The sequence below is a fragment of the Pseudophryne corroboree genome, chromosome 5 (genome assembly GCF_028390025.1).
Source record: "Pseudophryne corroboree isolate aPseCor3 chromosome 5, aPseCor3.hap2, whole genome shotgun sequence".
NCBI classification, from domain to species: domain Eukaryota; kingdom Metazoa; phylum Chordata; class Amphibia; order Anura; family Myobatrachidae; genus Pseudophryne; species Pseudophryne corroboree.
Window position 1 is genome coordinate 687,582,322 of NC_086448.1, and position 21,069 is coordinate 687,603,390.

Below are 21,069 nucleotides of genomic sequence, written 5' to 3' on the forward strand. Positions count from 1 at the left end.
AATAAACTAAATTCTCATTTCTTAGTAACTTAGAGAAGTAATGTTTCTCAACACATTTTTTAAAAAGTTAGAACTTCATGCCATGAATGATTAAAAGACCTCAGTGTAAAACATTTTTTTAATAAATTTGTTAAATGAGGTAAATGGACACTTTTCCCTTTACAATAGCAATAGTCATACATATGATTATGTTTGTATAAATATTTAAATGGTCATACGCGCACGCAGGGGGGTTTCCGCTATCGCACAGCAGCTGACGATTTTTTACAAATCTTTTACATCCGCCAGAGACTAGGCTCAGGAAGTGTGACTCCCTGCGCAGCTGCAGCATCAGCCTCTGTTAAATTAAGCACTGAGAGGCTGGCTGCTGGCAAGTAGCTGGGACTTGAGAGGTCAGCAGCACATGGTAATGGCGCTGTTTTTGAGTCTTCACTCCCTGTAAGGAACTCAGTAGCAGCAGCGAGGTGATGTGTTTGAATGTGCTGAGGTGGATACTCTATATATAAAGTATGCTCTCCTTGACCAGCATGAGTTCTGTCTATGGGGGGGCAGATGGGTCATGGTGCCACTTCTATCTGTCTTTGGGGGTGTTGCCATATAGACCATTACATAACAATATAATTTAGTAGGTACCAAAGTTAGAACAAATTATGTAAATTAAATAATATGATTTATTACCCAATGTGATTTTAACCAGTTAAGAGTGTGTGTATATATATATTATTGTAAGGTATAACTTAAATAGGTTTGAATGTATTAGTCTTATGTTTTGAGAATTTAGTAGCATGTATTTCTGTGTGTTTTACTGCAAGATTATGGGTCATTATGTAAGAGACAGGTTTTCTCTGTGTAAGCCATATAGCCAGAATACACAATATATTGAGCATTACACAAATTCATCCCTTCCATTCCATTATTCATATCTGTATTAATCAAAGGATTAACGTCTGATCTGCGCTATACCAAGTACAATTAAATCAAAGTTTACATGATATGTAGATATATGTATACTGTATACTTGATTCACACACAGCAAATAAATAATCATAACTTGGTGGATAAAGTCAATAGGTCACCTAGCTCAGGTCTCATAATATGCAAACAGTTACTGGTATGAACAGGGTACATTGGAATTCACAATCAAAGATCTTCATACCTTTAGAGAGTACATCAACCAGCTGGCCTATTGTCCAGTTATACTGCTGGCCAGAGGCAATGATAATATAGGATCAAACGCACTATAAACAGGTCACAATCATTTATGCTAACACCCTAGGGCCTAGGCGAAATAGATCGTTTACACATCCATACAAAGGTAGATCTCTGATGGATAAAGGAATACCAAACTTTATGATCCCAAAATTCTCTACATGCTCACCACCGTGGGACGGAGTTAGCAGAGAACGTTTTATTACACTTTGGAATCTGTCAAAACCTATAATTATGTACTCCATTGGAAACTGTGGGCATATACTAGTTTTGAATTGGTAGAATATAGGATATAAGGGGCAGTCTGATAGATAGAGAGTTAGAAGGAGAGGAGGAAGGAACGAAGTCCAGAGGGAGTCAGGATCCTAAGACGGTAGCTATGAATTATGCCCTCACATATTCTTGCAAGTGTATAGTATGTGTATTAATTGTTTAAGTTTGTAAAACTGTTTGTGTTTTATGTATGTACCATGGTTAAGGAAGTTTAGATAAATTATAAGATTTATTATCATTGTGTTATCTTATCTTGTAATTTGTATCACCTATAATAAATGTACTAGACAAAATAGAGCTGGTATTCCAAGTCTTGAACTCATTTTCGGAATCACTAAAGTTATACATGAAATCTGCATATATTATATAAGGCTCTGCAAGTTGGGACAACTGACTTGTAGTCAAAGTATAGTACTTATATGTTCAATGAGCCAGGATTATATATCTCTGTAAAGTATATTTAGGCTTTGCCTGGAAATATTTCCTGGACAGTAGAGATATAGCTCCTTTAATCTGAGCCAATCACAGGTATGAAAATAGGAACGTCCACGCATTACATATTGTGTGATTGGACCAGTACTAAACATCACCCCTTTTGTTATGAGCCCACCTATTTGTAAGCCTATTATAATATATTTGCAGATATAAAATACATAAACCATTATATCAATATATGATATAATAAATATATGTTATATAAGATTCCATAAATCAACATTGGCGACCACGGAAGGGACTTGGAATTATTCAGTATCAATTTTGACTAAATACAATATTTAGGGGCAGCGCAAGGGCTATAAGCCCGCTGGGCAAAATACAAGATCACAGTGGAATAAGTTGCAAATGACTAGAGAATTTTATTTTCTAAAAAAGGCCTAAAGTAAGAAATTAAAAAACACGGGTGTTAGAGTTTAACTTATCAGGCTAGCGAACAGATAAGGGAGGATACCACGTGCAAAATATAGGAAATATTGTTCCCAAATACTAAAAGTTTGTAATTCTCAGTGATAGAATACATATAACGAAAGGGAATAAATCTGTAAAATGGCTACAATGTCAAATATAGACAGCATTGTAGTGAAATACATCACAAAGCAAAAGTGTACAGACTTTGCTTGTGATGCCAAATTAAAAGAAAACCCATGGAGCTATGTCCAGGGTTTGTTTGATGATGAAATTAAATCATCAAAGAAAAGGAAACAGAAAGGAATAGCCATTGCAGGCTTGTATGCAGCCTGTTTGGCTATGGATGCTAAATTAAGCAGTTTAGCTAAAACCCTACAAAAATGTAGAGAAGAATCTAATTTAAAAGAAACAGAAAGCAAGGAAAAAATAGATCAGCTAAATATCCAAATTAAAACTTTAACAACACTTAATGACATGGGTAAAATCTCCCAGGATGAAGTGTTACAGAAACATAAAAATGCTCAGAGGGAATCCACAGAATGTAGGAGAGCTCTAACAGAGGTTACAACAGAGAGAGATGAGATAATAAGTGCATATAAAGTTATGCAGGGACAGCTCACAGAATGTATGAAAGGGAAAGCAATTGACCATACCCCTTGTGTGGACAGGGAGATGCAGCTTAAGCAAGAGATATCTGTTCTGAAAGGACATATTGCTGCAAACATTAGGATAGGAACTGCAGCCACTGCCCCATATCCTATCTATGCATATGAAAGAGAACAATGGGACACAAATCATGAGGACAGAGAGGACTGCTGGGGAGAGGGGAATTCTACTGAATCTACCCTCAGGGTACCCATAGCAATGGGAGAGTTTGCAGAATCAGCAGCGAATAGGGAGTGCTCTATATTAATAGGCACAGATAGTAGTGATGAAGAAGTACAGACAGAAATTGAGGCACACAGGGCTCATAAACAGCCAGCATTCCTCACTGAGAGTAGGAACACCCTATTGGGATTCAATAGTGAAGGAGAGGCCATTCACTCAAGGGCCCCTAGTGCCAATCATCCCCCACAACCCATAAAAACACTTATGGGAGTGGCAGATATGATTGGAAAAATGAGTTCAGGAGAACACATCACCTCCCATGCAGCTAATGTTCAGCAGAGGTGTGAACTTCTAGGAATTAGAAATCTCACTGATCAGGTTAAGGTACTGCAATTAACAATTCCATTAGCTGCTTGGAGCGCTTTGCCAGATCTGATTAAAGAAGGTAAAGGTACATATGAAGAAACTGTAGAGGAGCTACAAAAGATAATTAACCCTTCAGTAGCAGGCACAATGGTTGCATATGAAATCAAACAGCAAAGTGAGGAGAACCCATTAATATATGCAAATAGATTGTGGGCAGCATATAGTGCAGGAAACAGCAAAAATTACAACAGTCAGAAAAACAGCAAAGATTTCAAAAACTTGTTGGTGCATAACTCGCACCCCACAATTAAAGCTAAGTGTGAACACTTGATAGATACCGTAAAGCATAGCTATGATAAAATAATGGGATTAATGCAGCGGTCCTTTCAAGCAGTACAGGCCAGTAAGCAACGTAAGATGGCAGAAAGGAATGAGAAATGTGTTATAAAGAGGGTTGCAGCATTAGAGTCAGAAGGTAAACCAATGGTGGTTGAAGGGCCCCACATTCCAGGGGAGGTAAACACACCATTTAACCCACGATGGAACACAGGGTCACAAAGGAGAGGGGGAATGTTTAAAGAGAGATCCATTTTTAGAGGTGGAGGTAGAGGATACCAAGGACATTCAAATGATGGAGCTTGGAATAGACACATGGGTTACTCACAACATTTTGGGAACAGAGGAAAGGACACAGAGTTTAAACACCAGGGTCCCACTTACACAGAGCTAAGACACCAGCTACAGGCCATAAAAGAGAAGTATGAGAATTTAGAAAAAGCAAACAAAGTGCAGCAAGCTGACACACAAAAGGAGAAAAATTGACAGTCAGTGGCCCCAAGGATAGTTGCACCAATCACTTTAGATAGGTGCGGGCGCCCTCAAGTCTCGGTTCTGGTCAGGGGCCACCAGCACACAATGTTACTAGACACCGGTGCCGCCATATCAATCCTACATGATGATCAGCCACATCACTCTCCTCTGTCAGCAGGAAAAACAATACATCTCCAAAGCTTTGCAGGGAATAAGGTAGATACAGTGCTGTCAAACCCTCTCCAAATACAAATAGGAGATGTATCTGCAATTCACACATTTGCATTAGCCTCACTGCCAAGTGAAACTAATTTATTAGGGTCTGACTTTATGATCCCTAATGGGTGTATATTGGATCTGACTAACCTTTTACTTCTGCAGAGTTCTCCTAATGTAACACCTGAGGTTGTAATTATACCAGATTCCCATGTAATTGCTGCTGTAAAACCCAATAATGCGAAATATGATGTGCTTAAGGCTAATGTTGATCATCCTGACAAAGATTTGGTATTACCATTACTTGAACAGTTTCAGGATGCTTTTGCTAAACACAAACATGACTGTGGGAAGGTAAACAAGGTGATTGAAGTCAGTGGTCTTGACCCTCCCCCACAGAAGCAGTACAATTTCCCACAGGAGGCCATAAGCTTCATTCAAGAAACAATTGACTCTCTGTTAGAGCAGCGTGTAATCAGACCATGTGTATCCACTAACAATGCGCCAATATGGCCAGTACGGAAACCGGATGGTTCCTGGCGGCTCACAATTGACTACCGCAAACTTAATGGCCTTACGCTTAGCTGCGCACCCACTGTTGCGTCAATGCCAGACATTCTAAAAATGTTAAGCCCAGAGCATAAATGGTTCACAGTTTTAGATATTTCAAATGGGTTTTGGTCTCTGCCTCTATCTGAAGAGTGTCAATACAAATTTGCCTTCACATTTCTGGGAAAGCAATACACGTTTACATGTCTTCCACAGGGCTTCCATAATTCTCCATCATTTTTCCATACTACGATGAGAGAAATTTTAACTGATTTTTCTTCCCACAAGAATTTATTGCAGTATGTAGATGATCTCTTACTAGCAACAGAGACAAAGGAAGAGCATCTTCAGCTACTGGGAGAACTCCTTGGCATCCTCAAAGACGCAGGTTTGAAGTGTAACCCATCTAAAGCTCAGATTTTACGGGAATCTGTTTCCTTCCTGGGGATCAGTGTTACGGCTGATGGGAGAACAATATCGGCAGATAAGGTAAAAACCATCCTTCGTTTACCCCTTCCTGTCAGCATACCTACACTGAGATCCTTCCTGGGGTTGGTAAATTACTCTAGGTCCTTCATTTCTGATTTTTCACAAATATCTGCACCTCTCTATTCTCTCCTCAAAAAGGATATAAAATGGGAATGGACCCCCAGTCACACAAAGGCAGTAGAAACATTAAAAGAAGCACTAGCTAGTGCCCCTGCCCTTGCAAATCCAGACCCACAGTTACCCTTTCACTTAGAGACAGCAGCAACAGAAACAGCCATGTCTGCAGTCCTGTCACAGGAAATACATGCACAGCAAAGGCCCATAGCTTATGCATCAAAGTTACTGACACCAGTGGAATTAAAATACTCTGTGTGTGAAAAACACCTTCTTGCCACATTTTGGGCAGTAAAACAGTTCACATACATGATAGGCCTGAACCCTATCATCTTACATTCCACGCACACACCAACAAGGTTCCTCCTCACAGACAGAATCAAAGATGGGAATGTCTCTAATGCCAGGTTAGCACATTGGGCCCTTTTGTTGCAGGATCGAGATATAACAGTGAAGGCAACTAACAGTCCATCCACCTGTGCATATGGACTAATATACCAGGGACTGACACACACATGTGACTTACTCCCAGCTGACCATTCAAAACATTTGTTTAGAGCAATGCCACAGGAGGCTACAGCCCCTGAACAAACCACCCAGATCTTTACAGATGGTTCATGTTTTTATGTACATGGGTCACCCCATGCAGGTTTTGGTCTGTACATAATGCATCCCCAAACCACACCACAATCTGTTTTTCGATCTTGTGATGTAAAGTCTGCACAGTACGCTGAGCTGGCAGCAGTAGCACATGCCCTTGAATTATTCCAAGACCACAAACATGAAATCGCATTGTACTCGGACTCAGCATGGGTGTGTAATGCCCTTACTGAATTTTTGCCCTTTTGGCAAACTCATCAGTATACCTCATCTGATGGAAGCCCTCTTAAATATGCAGACCTTCTCCAGTACATAGTTTCCCTGGCACAGAGTCTAACACATGTCCCCTGGGTCTGTAAAGTCAAAGGGCATTCACCTGCATCACCACACCATGAACAGAATGAAATGTCTGACCTTTTAGCCAAACAAGGGGCACAAGAGGGGGAGCTGTGGCAGATACCGAAAGCAAGCCCAGAGCCAAAAGTGTGCCCTCTTGTATGTGCAGTGGCAAAAAGGCCAGAGATGATAAATGCACCAGACATTTCAGAGATCCAAATGCAGGACCCTGAAATTAAAGAAATCATACAAAAGTTGAGGAATGAGGAGTTGGACTTAACAGAGGGAAATACATTGGCAAAACACACACCAAATCTAACACTAACAGAGGACAAGGAAATGCTTATCCACAATGGGGAAGATACAACATGGGTAGTCCCAAAAGAGTACAGGAATGAAATGATATATCTTGTACACGACCTCCCCACAGGTGGACACCAGGGTGTAGAAAAGACACAGCAGAGACTAAAAACAATAGGTTGGTGGCCAGATATGGTAAAAGATGTACAGCAATACTGTGACAACTGTGTGGTATGTGCCCAAGTTAACCCAGCACCTAGAAAGATAAATGCTCCACTGAGAATCCAGAGAAGGGAAGGTCCCTGGAATGCCTTACAAATTGATTACATGGGCCCTCTGCCTGCCACAGCTAAAAATAACAAATACGTGTTGGTTGTGACTGACCTATTTTCAAAATGGGTAGAAATTTTTCCCTCTAAAAGTAACACAGCTCTGAGCACAGCAAAAATTCTGGTTGATCAGATATTCACACGGTGGGGCCTTCCAACATCGGTTGAATCAGACCAAGGTTCACATTTCACAGGTAATGTGATGCAAACATGCCTGGAAATGCTGGGAATAAAACAAAGCTTCCATGTCCCTTTTCATCCTGAATCTTCTGGACAGGTGGAACGTGCCAACAGACAGATCAAAACTATGTTGAGAAAGTTTGTTGGCATAAATGGTAAGAACTGGGATAATTTGTTACCCCTAGTGGCAATGGCAATAAGGGCCACACCTTCATCAGCGACCCGATTGACCCCCTTTGAATTAATGACAGGCAGGCAAATGAGATTGCCAGAGCACCTTTGGATAGATCTACACACCCCTACTATTGATAGACTGTCAATGGATCAGTACCTTACAAAACTGCAAAAAGCACTCACAGAGGTTCATCTGTTTGCAGCACAGCATTTAGGGAAAGCACAGAGAAAAGCAAAGGCTTATTTTGACAAAGGTGTAAGAGAAAATTGTTGGGAAGTTGGAGAAAGGGTCATGTTTCTAGAACTCCGACCCACAGACCATGGTCTGGGCAAGAAATGGAGAGGACCATTTTCAATAGTGGACAGACTGAGTCCCTCAGTATACAAATTAAGAATCAACGATGCAAAGAAAGTGCAGGACAAATGGGTACATGCCAATCAGATTAAACTGTACAAAGGAGAAGGGTCAACTGAGTAGCGCATCTCTCTTTCTTTCTTATAATTTTATTTTGTTTTGTTTTGGTTTTACAGAAAAATGAGAATCCCGACTTTGGTCCTGTCCTTCGTGGTGAGCCTCCAGATCCAGTGTACCAGTGAGGTCAACATTTCAATTAGAGTGGAAGCCAATCCGATTCACTGTAAAGAGGGAGAATCCATCCTCCTTCCAGTGTCAGTACAAGGCACAACAGGGAAACAGGTATCCTGGTGGGGCCCAGCAGACAAAGAAATTAAAGCCTGGGATAATGGAAACGCAGGAAACTCACCACATTACATGGGTAGAATACATGTTTTTCCAAATGGATCACTATTGCTTAGCCATGCAAACCCTACAGACACAGGAACCTGGATATATGGTTTTATCATCCCCATTCCCATGTATGGGAATCCACCCACAGTAAAGAGGACTTATGTTCCTGGGAGCATCACACTGAATGTGTCCCAGAAAAGAGACCCTACTCCCCCAAGTACCACAACAAAGGCTAAATCACTGCCATCTACTAAAACAGCTGAGTGCCCACCAACAAGTGAAGGACCCACAAGTGGCCTTACTGCCACCTCCATTCCTGGTTCCTTGATAAACAATGTACAATATATACATGTACCAGTAGTCCTAAATCTATCAAAATGGAATATGGCAGAATTTGGTTATTGTGTAAATAGTAATGTTTCTTTATTCTATGCTTCATTACTAGTAGATATTGTTGCTTCTCACCAGAGCAGAACTCAAGACCCATACACAGGACAGGCAACCCCTAACCAAAAAGGTATTTTTAGATCCAGGAAATTACAAAGCTTAGATGGGATCATTGGATCCATCCCTGGACTGTTTGGTTCCGGGATGTCAATTTGGAATAGGGCGGATTTGGAAGTCATCCGCAGACACATAGGCAATTTTGAGCAGAAAGAGGGGCAATATGTTTTGAAGCCTGTCCTGCAGGGCATTGAGGGTCTGGCCAGTGAAGAAAAATTTACTGTTTATAACATGCATGATATAGCAAGATTGTTTTCAGAGACCCAAGCCAAGATAAACGAAATCATTGAACTGAACAATAGAGAAGCCAGACAAAATCAGGTGGGGAAAGAAATAATATGCACTGCATATGGTAATTATGTCCTCAACGCAATCACACATGTAATTAGAGACCTACAATCTGGTAGAATACCTGACATTTTAAGAGATAATGACCTGACCAATTGGTATTGCTCGCAATCTGACATTGGGCATGGGGAAAATACCCCAAGAGATGGTTGCAGACCTCTGCCCATCTCCACAATTAGGAATTTAGGCACTGTGACCCCCCACCCAAATAGAGGTTCACCCCGTTGTTACAACAAGCAGCAACCTTGTGCAGTCAGCGATATCCTATATGTCTCCTTTACCATTTCTCTACCTGTGTTCGACCCAAGCAAGTCTTTATTTGACAAACTGTCTACAGTTCACTCCATTGGATATTTGGAAAAGGACATTTACAAAGAGCGGCTGGACCTACCAGAACTACTGGTCCGAGTCGACGACATCTGGAAAGTTCCACATACTGCTTGCTGTGCAGTCAAGGGAAACCAATACTTGTGTCGCTGCAATGTTTTCGAAATTGAGACGCCAATCTGCGGCCTAGAATCAAGTAAACCAAGTACCCTAATCACAGATATAAATGAACTTGCCACCATTCCCAGCAAAGATATGGATATGGGAGGACCTGAACACAGTGCAAAGCCAAATACATCAACCAGCTATACAGCCAGAGACATTGCTTGTCCAGTGCAGCTAACAAAATGGAGAACTCCAGCGGTGAAGGTTACATACAACATGAATGGACAGTACTGCATAGTCACAAATCACGGAGAGTTCTTGTATGGGGAAAAGTCATGTCCAGTGCCAAACCCAAATTTCTGCTTTAGCCCACATGAGTATACCACCATTGGTCAGACGGTTATCACCCCAATCCCCGTTTATGAAGAGGACATAAATATAGATAGTGAACCAGAAATCTCAAACCTTGGAGAATATATACCTGTGTTCAACATACACATAGATAGTTTAACCTTAGATTTACAGAAACTCCTGGATAGGAAAGACACACACATAGTTCAAATTAATAACATGGTTGAGAAGGCAGATGCCACACTAAATAAATTACTGCATGATGGAGATTTTGAAATAACCATGACAAACACCTGGCTGGAGATTGGTTTAAAGGGCTTGCTGATCGGTCAAACAATCTTGCTAATCATTTTAATTTCACTGATATTGTGGCTTAAGCGCCTTATAAGGCAGGAACGCAGTAAGCTAGAAAAACTGGTAGATGCAAGATATAAGCAATTATTATGTTAATGTATGTGTGGCCATCATCATCAATTCTCACGGCCACAAGGGGGCGACTGTTGCCATATAGACCATTACATAACAATATAATTTAGTAGGTACCAAAGTTAGAACAAATTATGTAAATTAAATAATATGATTTATTACCCAATGTGATTTTAACCAGTTAAGAGTGTGTGTATATATATATTATTGTAAGGTATAACTTAAATAGGTTTGAATGTATTAGTCTTATGTTTTGAGAATTTAGTAGCATGTATTTCTGTGTGTTTTACTGCAAGATTATGGGTCATTATGTAAGAGACAGGTTTTCTCTGTGTAAGCCATATAGCCAGAATACACAATATATTGAGCATTACACAAATTCATCCCTTCCATTCCATTATTCATATCTGTATTAATCAAAGGATTAACGTCTGATCTGCGCTATACCAAGTACAATTAAATCAAAGTTTACATGATATGTAGATATATGTATACTGTATACTTGATTCACACACAGCAAATAAATAATCATAACTTGGTGGATAAAGTCAATAGGTCACCTAGCTCAGGTCTCATAATATGCAAACAGTTACTGGTATGAACAGGGTACATTGGAATTCACAATCAAAGATCTTCATACCTTTAGAGAGTACATCAACCAGCTGGCCTATTGTCCAGTTATACTGCTGGCCAGAGGCAATGATAATATAGGATCAAACGCACTATAAACAGGTCACAATCATTTATGCTAACACCCTAGGGCCTAGGCGAAATAGATCGTTTACACATCCATACAAAGGTAGATCTCTGATGGATAAAGGAATACCAAACTTTATGATCCCAAAATTCTCTACATGCTCACCACCGTGGGACGGAGTTAGCAGAGAACGTTTTATTACACTTTGGAATCTGTCAAAACCTATAATTATGTACTCCATTGGAAACTGTGGGCATATACTAGTTTTGAATTGGTAGAATATAGGATATAAGGGGCAGTCTGATAGATAGAGAGTTAGAAGGAGAGGAGGAAGGAACGAAGTCCAGAGGGAGTCAGGATCCTAAGACGGTAGCTATGAATTATGCCCTCACATATTCTTGCAAGTGTATAGTATGTGTATTAATTGTTTAAGTTTGTAAAACTGTTTGTGTTTTATGTATGTACCATGGTTAAGGAAGTTTAGATAAATTATAAGATTTATTATCATTGTGTTATCTTATCTTGTAATTTGTATCACCTATAATAAATGTACTAGACAAAATAGAGCTGGTATTCCAAGTCTTGAACTCATTTTCGGAATCACTAAAGTTATACATGAAATCTGCATATATTATATAAGGCTCTGCAAGTTGGGACAACTGACTTGTAGTCAAAGTATAGTACTTATATGTTCAATGAGCCAGGATTATATATCTCTGTAAAGTATATTTAGGCTTTGCCTGGAAATATTTCCTGGACAGTAGAGATATAGCTCCTTTAATCTGAGCCAATCACAGGTATGAAAATAGGAACGTCCACGCATTACATATTGTGTGATTGGACCAGTACTAAACATCACCCCTTTTGTTATGAGCCCACCTATTTGTAAGCCTATTATAATATATTTGCAGATATAAAATACATAAACCATTATATCAATATATGATATAATAAATATATGTTATATAAGATTCCATAAATCAACAGGGGGCAGATTGATCTTAGTGCACATACTGTATTTGTCAGGGGGGTTGAATGGTCATAGTGCCAGTACTGTCTGTGTGTGGAGGGAGATGGTCGTGGTGAAGGGACTATCTATAGGGAGGATGGTCGTGGTGCCAGAACTGTCTGTCTATGGAGGGGATAGGTCATGGTGCCAGTACTGTCTGTCTAGGAAGGGGGGGGGGGCTGGTTGTGGTGCCAGTGCTGTCTGTCTATGGGGGTGGTCGTGGTGCCAGTACTGTCTGTCTATGGGGTTGGTGGAATGGTCGGGGTCCCAGTGCTGTCTGTCTATGTAGGGGAAGGGAGGGAGCTGGTTGTGGTGCCAGTGCTGTCTGTCAATGGGGGTGGTCGTGGTGCCAGTACTGTCTGTCTATGGGGTTGGGGGAATGGTCGTGGTGCCAGTGCTCTCTGCCCATGGGGATGGGGTGGAATGGTTGTGGTGCCAGTGCTGTCTGTCTATGGGGGGTGATGGTTGTGGTGCCAGTGCTATCAGTCTATGGGGGTGGGAGGAATAGTCATGGTGCCAGTGCTGTCTGTCCATGGGGGGTGGAATGGTCGTGGTGCCTGTGCTGTCTGTCTATGTGGGGAGGGGTGGGAGGAGTTGTGGCGCCAGTGCTGTCTGTCTATGGGGGGGGGGGATTTAGTCCTTTTTCATTGGTCTGTAACCAAGTATTTGGAAACCCCCCCTTTCAAAATCCCGCATTTGCCACTGATGATGTACCATAAATTTCCAGTTATGTTTATACTTAATATTTATCAAACTAGGCATATGTTTTTATAGCTTATGTCACATAATATAACTGTTACACAAGAATATACATTATACCCTCTGCCAGCGGTGCAAGTGGGCGGGTACGGCGTACCCTTAAGATTTTAGCTGTGTATACGCTGTACCCACCACCGCCGCGCTGCTGCTCCCTCCCTCCGCTGCTACTCACCGCGCTGGATGTGAGGGGAGGAGAGCGCAGAGTGTGCCTCTCCTGCCCCTCAGTGTCTACCTTCAATTCAGCGTCGGCCCGTGATCAAATCAGAGCTCGCGGACCGGCAGCCAAGGCTCCTGGTTGGCTGCTGGACCGCGAGCTTTGATTGGCCCACGGATCGGAGCCTAATTGAAGGTAGACACCTGCAACGCTCGACCACCGCCGGATACTGAAGGGCAGGAGAGGCGCATGGTGCACTTTCCTCCCCTCACACACAGGACAGCAGCAGTGCGGTAAGAAGCAGGGGAAGTGGGGGGGGGGGGCATGTGTGCCTGGCACTGGCAACATACTTGGCACTGGGAGCATATCTGGCACTGTGGGAGCATTTCTGTATCTGGCACTGGGGGCATATCTGGCACTGGGGGGACATGCGGATCTGGCACTAGGGGCCTTTCTGTATCTGGCGCTGGGGGCATATCTGGCACTAGAGGCATCTCTGTATCTGGCACTGGGGGCATATCTGGCACTGTGGGGGCATTTCTGTATCTGGCACTGGGGGATAATGTATATCTGACACAGTGGGGGCATTTGTGTATCTGGCACTGTGAGGCAATGTATATCTGGCACTCTGGGGGCATTTGTTTATCTGGCACTGTGGGGCAATGTGTATCTGGCACTGTGGGGCAATGTGTATCTGGCACTGTGATGCAATGTATATCTGGCACTCTGGGGGCATTTGTGTATCTGGCATTGCAGGGCAATGTGTATCTGGCACTGTGAGGCAATGTATATCTGGCACTCTGGGGGCATTTGTGTATCTGGCACAGTGAGGCAATGTGTATCTGGCACTGTGGGGCAATGTATATCTGGCACTGTGGGGCAATGTATATTTGGAACTGTGGGGCAACGTGTATCTGGAACTATTGGGGTCATATGTGTATCTGCCCTTCCCCCCATATGTGTATCACGCCCCCATTTTCATTGGCCACACCCCATGTGGCATTTGGCCACACCTATTTGTTTGCGCGCGCACACAGTACCTATAAGACATTTTTTCTACTTACACCACTGTCCTCTGCAGTATAACAATAACATTTAATAAAACTCAATATTACATGGCAAATCAGAGAAATAATGTTTGCCACGCAATTTACGTGGCTCTGCCAAAGTACACAGCACTAAATCTGTGCTTACGATGTCAATTTCCACCTTTCTCAGGAAAATCATAATAATCCTGTAAAACCAGCCCCACCTTCTCTTTTCAAGTATTGTACAGTCAGAAAGGTTTCATTACTGATAATAACAATGTTTCCAATGTAGTGTTTGTGATCCCCTTTAACTGTAGTGTGCTTCACTACTACAAAAGAGTTAACAAGTGGAACTGTGACATGAAATTTGAATTCTTGGGTATTGGGCATGTTTGTATAATCACATACCATGCATTATACAAAAACGGCAAAAATTGTGAACAATTTTTTTTGTGTCGACTCTCTCTGTCAATCATTTTTACATCGACCATATCACTGTCGACCTTGTTGCATCAACCTTTTCACCCTGTCGACCTTTAATGTTCTAAACAGGGCTTAAAGTGATCCTGGAGAGGTGGTGGAACTCATTCACCGTACCAACTAACCCCCACCCCCCTTCCCCTGGAGCCAGGGCCAGTGCTAGTGTTTTTGGCACCCCCTCCAAACTAAAAATGAGTGCCCTACTTCCCATACTTTATAAAGGGACATTGATCTTACAAAGAAGCTTCATAATCCAATATAATAGTACCCCCTGATTCATATTACACCACATAGTAATGCCCCTTATTCAGGTTACATCACTCAGTACTGCCCTTTATTCACATTGCACTATATAATGGTACCCTCTATACATGTTATGCCACACAGTGGTGACCTTTAGATACAATACCCACAGTGGTGCTCCTTATTCCCACACTTGTAGTACCCTTCACACAGAATTCCTACAGTTGTAGTGCCCCTTACACACAATGCCCACAATAGTAGTGCCCCTTACACACAATGCCCACAATAGTAGTGCTCCTTACACATAATGACCACAGTAGTGCCCCTTATACACATAATGCCCACAGTAGTGTCACTTATACACAGAATGCCCACAGTAGTAGTGCCCCTTACACACAATGTCCACAATAGTAATGCCCCTTACACACAATGCCCACAATAGTAGTGCCCCTTACACATAATGACAACAGTAGTGCTGCTTATACACATAATGCCCACAGTGTGCCTCTTATTCACATCTCTGCCTCTGTCACTCCAGCAGCTCACCACCTATGTCCCTCTAGCAGCTCCATGCCATGTATCCCTCCAGCAGCTTCCCCACCTCTCTTGTCCCTCCAGCCGCCTTTCATCTTGTCTTCAAGATGCACAAAGCCTGCTCCTCTTCATGGCTCATCTTCACTTCAGCAGCGGTCACAGCATGACATCACATACGCTGTGCCATAAAATCCACTGGGACCAGAGGAAGGGATGAAGGCTGTCCAACAAACACAGTATGTGTGAGTACCAGGAGGGGTAGGCTGCAGATGTAGGAGGACCATGGAGCCATCAGGACCTGAGGAAGGGAGAGGTGGCTGCAGCTCATCAATAACACTAGCACCTCCTACCTCATCTATTGATGGAGGTGATCGGGCAAGTTTTTCTGTTGGAATTACTGTGCAGGGAAATGGAGGTGGTGGAACTAGTTCCCCCTACCATTACCTGTGGTGGAACTCAGTTCCACCTTGTCCCCCCCCCCCTTTCACCCCTGGTTCTAAACAAATGTAATGATCTGAAGAAATTTAATTACTTTAATCCAGGGGGTCCCGTGCTCTGAACTTGGAGTCAAAATATTATCCTACTATATAATTGTCAATACATACAGAATGATGACTCCTTATAAGCCCCTCCCCACTCCACTAATGGTCACTGATGCTGCAGCATGGTCATGAGCCACCAATGTGGTTTATTCCTGTTTGTGTTACGTGTAACTGCAGCCTGTCTGCTGTGTGTGGTCTGTGCAGTTTCACCTGTCAGATAATTAGGCCATGTTTTCCTGCATTCTCTGTGCATTTCATATTCCTGCAGGTTCCCTGTGTGTTCAACATCAGCTGCAGTACAATTAGGAGTTTTGTCTGTGTGTGTGTGTGTGTGTGTGTGTGTGTGTGTATGAGTGTGTGTGTGTGTGTGTGTGTGTAGCTGAACAGATGCATTGAATCTCCTCATCAGAGGGCATAGTTTTCCTGGCTGCTATAATTGGCAATTTCTCCTAATATTACCCAGTCTGCCCTGAATCCTATGCCGGTTATAGCTTGAAGCTTATGCTTCCTGATAGTGCCTGTGTCCAGTCCCTGTTCCTTGGTGAATCTAGAATCTGTACAGTTGTGCTATTATATCACTGGTGATACCCGGTCCAGTTAGAATCGTATGTGTACTCGGTCCTGCCAGAATCCTGAGTTCAATACCTGTCACCTGAGTTCCTGATTGTGCATGTGAGACCTAGCCTGGAAGTACTTTCAGACAGCTCCAGCCTTAACTTGCCTGGAATCCAGGGGTCTCCTGCAGCTAATTTATCTTGTTATTTGTACTTTGCCTTGCTCTGCCAAGCTCCTTTAGGACCTCACTGCAAAATTATTTATTATTCATACCATCCTATGCATTGTTGCATGTATTTACGGTCTTGTTGCTGATAACACCCAGTGCATTGTACATGTATATATGGATTTGTTGCTAATAACATCCTGTGTATTGTAGTATATACATATTGATTGTGTTAAGATTACATTCCAACCTGTGCATTGTTGCACTCATGTGCATTTAGTTATTTCTCACTGTCCGCGTGTAGTGCAGTGGTATCTAGATAGGGTTCAGTGTATGTCTCACCATACTGAAACCTACTCTTGCCCAGCCTCCAATAGCACCTTGTCTATACATAAAACCAGGGGGCATCTGAGTACAGGATGGACCTAATCTGCCCTGGAAAGGCAGCTGCTATATGCAAAGTCTTTGGCTGCAGGAGGCTAAAAGACTGCTGGGCAAGGGTAATTGCGTGAGCATCACCAAGAACCATCAGATAGCCCATAGCACACTGTAGTTCACATAACAAATATGACCCCCTAGCACACAGTCTGTCACAAAGTAGTGTCATCCTGGGAGCCAATTAGTGGGAAATGCAGGCAGCTCACACCACATCGCCAACACCTTATACATACAGCATGGGGTTAAATGCAAGATGAGCATATATTTCATGTATGAGATCCTCCGTCTATTACTTGCCTCTGTCTTTGCAAACTAAAAAATATGAAAGCGCAAAAAATGTCCAAAGCGATCCCTTGCCCTCAAATGATCATCACCCTACCAATGCTTCCACCTTTTTGTATATTTTAAAATTTCAGAATTTCATAAATAAAAAAAATAAAAAAAATTAACTACAATTTTCTAGAGCCCATTGTATTTTCGCATTCGATTTGCTTTCCTCTAGTAGGTTTCTAAAAGAGGACATAGTTTTAGATAAAACATTTATTTAGAGTATGATATTGACTTAAACACACATGTAACATTAGTTAGCATTTATAAGATAAGCTATTTTATTTAATGGCCATCAATGGACATTGAAGTTTTGGTTAGATGTCCAGAATCCTCATGAACCATGTACAGTAGTATCTAAAAATTACACATTTTACAAAGCTGAAGGAAACATATTCATGTTTTGTAACTAACAGTTATAGTGATGCTCACATTCAATATTCAGCTTCAGACACTGATTGCTCTTGTATGTGGACACATGTGGCTAACCACAATATACTAATAGTAACACCACCTACTGTAGTGATAAATTGTGCAACTCCCATTTGCAATGTAGGAAAATCAAACATTAAATTGCATCCTTTATCAACATTTTCTTCTTTAGAATAATGTTAACTTTATATAATGTTCTCTCTACTTAATAATGTAGATACCAACAGTATATCTATGAATGGTGTTGCTCCACCTATAACCTAATTTGAGGGACACAGAAAATGCATATTGAAGAAATTAATTTTTTTACTAAGTTTGTCCCTTTTTTTTTGTGAAAGGCCCAATTGCGATCCATTCTGAATAGGGAACTATGTTTTTACTCCCTTTGTAATTAAAATGTATCATGCAGTTCCTTTTTAACCTCTCTGAGCAATTGTAGCTCCACTATAAAATCCACCCATTATTTTCATACTAAGTATGGTGGATGATAAATGTACAGTACATTACAAAAGGTATAAACGTAAAATATTATCAACATCTAGATTTTGGCACAAAGTAATAAGCAAAACATTGTTCTGTAAAATTATATATTACTAGTAACCAGCCAGTCAAACTGACGAAACAAAATAGCAGTAATGTCAGTACTGGCGGATGTGCACACTCGAATAGAGCAAACAACTGAATTGCCCCGTCGGGCGCCGTCTAGTGGCTGCCAGCGCGCAAAACAATTGAATTCCCCCATAGAGGTGAGTAGCAGCGTTAGCCTTTTGTTAGATACGATTTTCTTGTTCCAAACCTTAAGTGACATGAGATGTGAATACAAATACAAGCCTCTGTGTTCATAGAAACAGAATTTGATGAGCAGATGAGAACCACTTGGCCCATTTAAACATATGAACATGCACACACTTACACACTATGGTTAATTTTTTTTCAGGAGGCAGTTAACCTACCAGTATATTTTTGGAGTATGGGTGAAACTGGAGTGCACAGAGGATGCCCACACAAGCATGGGGAGAATACACAAACTCCACACAGTAAGGGCCTTGGTGGAAATTGAACCCATGACCTCAGTGCTGTAAGAGGGTAATGCTAACCATTACATCATCTTTAATAAGTAAGAGTGTTTCCACAAATCATTTTTTACAATAACAAATAGTATATCCAGTGTAAGCTATTGTGATTCTGTTTCTTTTATCAGAACCTGAGAGTTGTCACTAATATTACAATAATGACTTAACATTGAGATCTAATATCTAATATCTAAACATATATTTATAAATACACTACTTACTCTGGACTTGAACCTTATGAATGTTAGGGTCACCTGGCCATGGTAGGTAGGATGGCCTATATTTTTTGGCCAAAAATTATACTAATAACCTCAATTTTACTCCTTGTTAAATTGCAAAGTTTATTATAATTGTTCTGATTGCCAGTGGTCTTAGTGTTTAGAGTGTGCACCTGCATTTCCTCTTACATCTCATGTCACCAGCAGTCTTTAGTATTCACAGTCCAAATGACTAGAAGAAAGGACAGTACATTCTGCAAAGCACCTGTTAGGTACATTTTATAAAGATGGTTACAACATTTTTATGGCATTTCTCAATTTGCCAAATAGTCTGAGAGATAGGCTCCCTTCTCCTGCTTAATGCTTCTGTCCAAGCACACCCACACCATAATTCCCTCTGAGTTCAAGTTGAGAACAATGTGCAAGATGCTCTACAGAACTCCAGGTTGTGGCCCAAAGCTACTCATGATAAAACATCCCATCATTTAAGACTGTTGTCCCCAGGACAGACTTTCCACATTCAGACCCCTGTTTGGTTTGACAGAGACAGGAATGTGCAAGCATCTTCGAACATGCCCAAGAGCTATGTGGTGTAATCTGGTGGTGTTTTACAGGGGCAGTTTAACAGAATAGGGGGCCGTGAGCATTCTTTTTGCAGGTGCCCTCCTCTCTGTGGTGCAGTAGACTCTGGTATTGTGCTCAGTTCTCTGGAAACATGGCGCCTGTCATATTTCCAGTGACTAAGTTACAGTATACTGTGCATGTACAAATCACAAGAAAAGTGGCTGCTGAGTCATTTTCCTGGTGCTTTGTGCTGCAGCCACAGTGCCTGATGCTGGACTCTGTAGAGGTAAGTAGATAAGCCAGTGGAGCCTTGTATAAGTGCAAGAGGGGGGTGCCAACACCTTCACCTATCATCATGGACAATGAGAACACCTATCATCATGGACAATGAGTCCCCCGAAGAGACACCTATTGGGGTGCAGGACAGTCCCGTGTCCTTGTGTAACCCCTCTATTCACCCAGGGGTACCCTGTATCACTGCCCAGTGCCTCCACCTAAACTATTTGGGATTCTGGTATATCTCCCCGGCTAGTTTAGGACTGCCGTTTGTGATTGTGTTGGAGTAATTTCCACCCAGTACACACTCTACAGGAGGAGTGAATAGTGTTTTAATATGATGAATTGCTTAATAATAAAGTACCTCATATCACGGCGTTACCTTTTACACCTTCTATTTCTTCGCTGCAGGTTCTTCCTTGGATGTGGAAACAACGTCACCGGTAAGTATTCTGAAGGTTAGTTTATTACCAACAGGTTTAATTCTACAACAATTAGGGTTATATTGATGGTACTCACTACATAACATATAATACATATACTGAAAAAAAATATTCCACCAATACAATCAGTAATGCATGCAAGACACAAAAACTGTGGGTGAAGCCAAAAAATGTACCTAGAGTGACCCGGGTACTCATACATGAATTATATATATACTCAGTTACTTGGGCCCGCGGTTATAGTGTGCACACTGCAGTTCATTACGATTATGATAGAATTGTATCATTAAATATAGGTCTGTTAGACAGTACACTTTCCAAGCTGCAAATTATATTAGAAGTCTAATGGGTTCACCGCTCCTATTGTTACTCCCGTGCAATTGAAGTGGCTTTCCGTTTAAATTTGGCTGGTCCTCCTTGCTTCTGCTATTGGGATGGCTTGAAGGGTATTTAATTGTATAATACAGACCCGCATTCAGGGAGTCTTTCAGTGGTACTCCGTGTTCCTAGGATTTTATACTCAACTCTTTCGCTGAGTCCTCATCAGAGCTGTACTATTACTGAAGATATCTTGTTTTCTGGAGCTAGACTTGGGTTAACCAGTAATGGCCCCAGTTATACGCAATAGGACCCTATGCACTAT

The 21,069-nt window shown here is 41.6% G+C and overlaps 1 long non-coding RNA gene across 1 annotated transcript in view; it reads right to left on the minus strand.

Moving 5' to 3' along the window:
• LOC134929330 (uncharacterized) overlaps window positions 1-21,069 on the minus strand; it is a 156,541-nt gene that overhangs the window by 134,639 nt on the left and 833 nt on the right. Inside the window, exon 2 of the long non-coding RNA XR_010178478.1 lies at window positions 20,348-20,435. This is a non-coding gene — a long non-coding RNA (uncharacterized LOC134929330). The remainder of the gene's footprint in view (window positions 1-20,347; window positions 20,436-21,069) is intronic.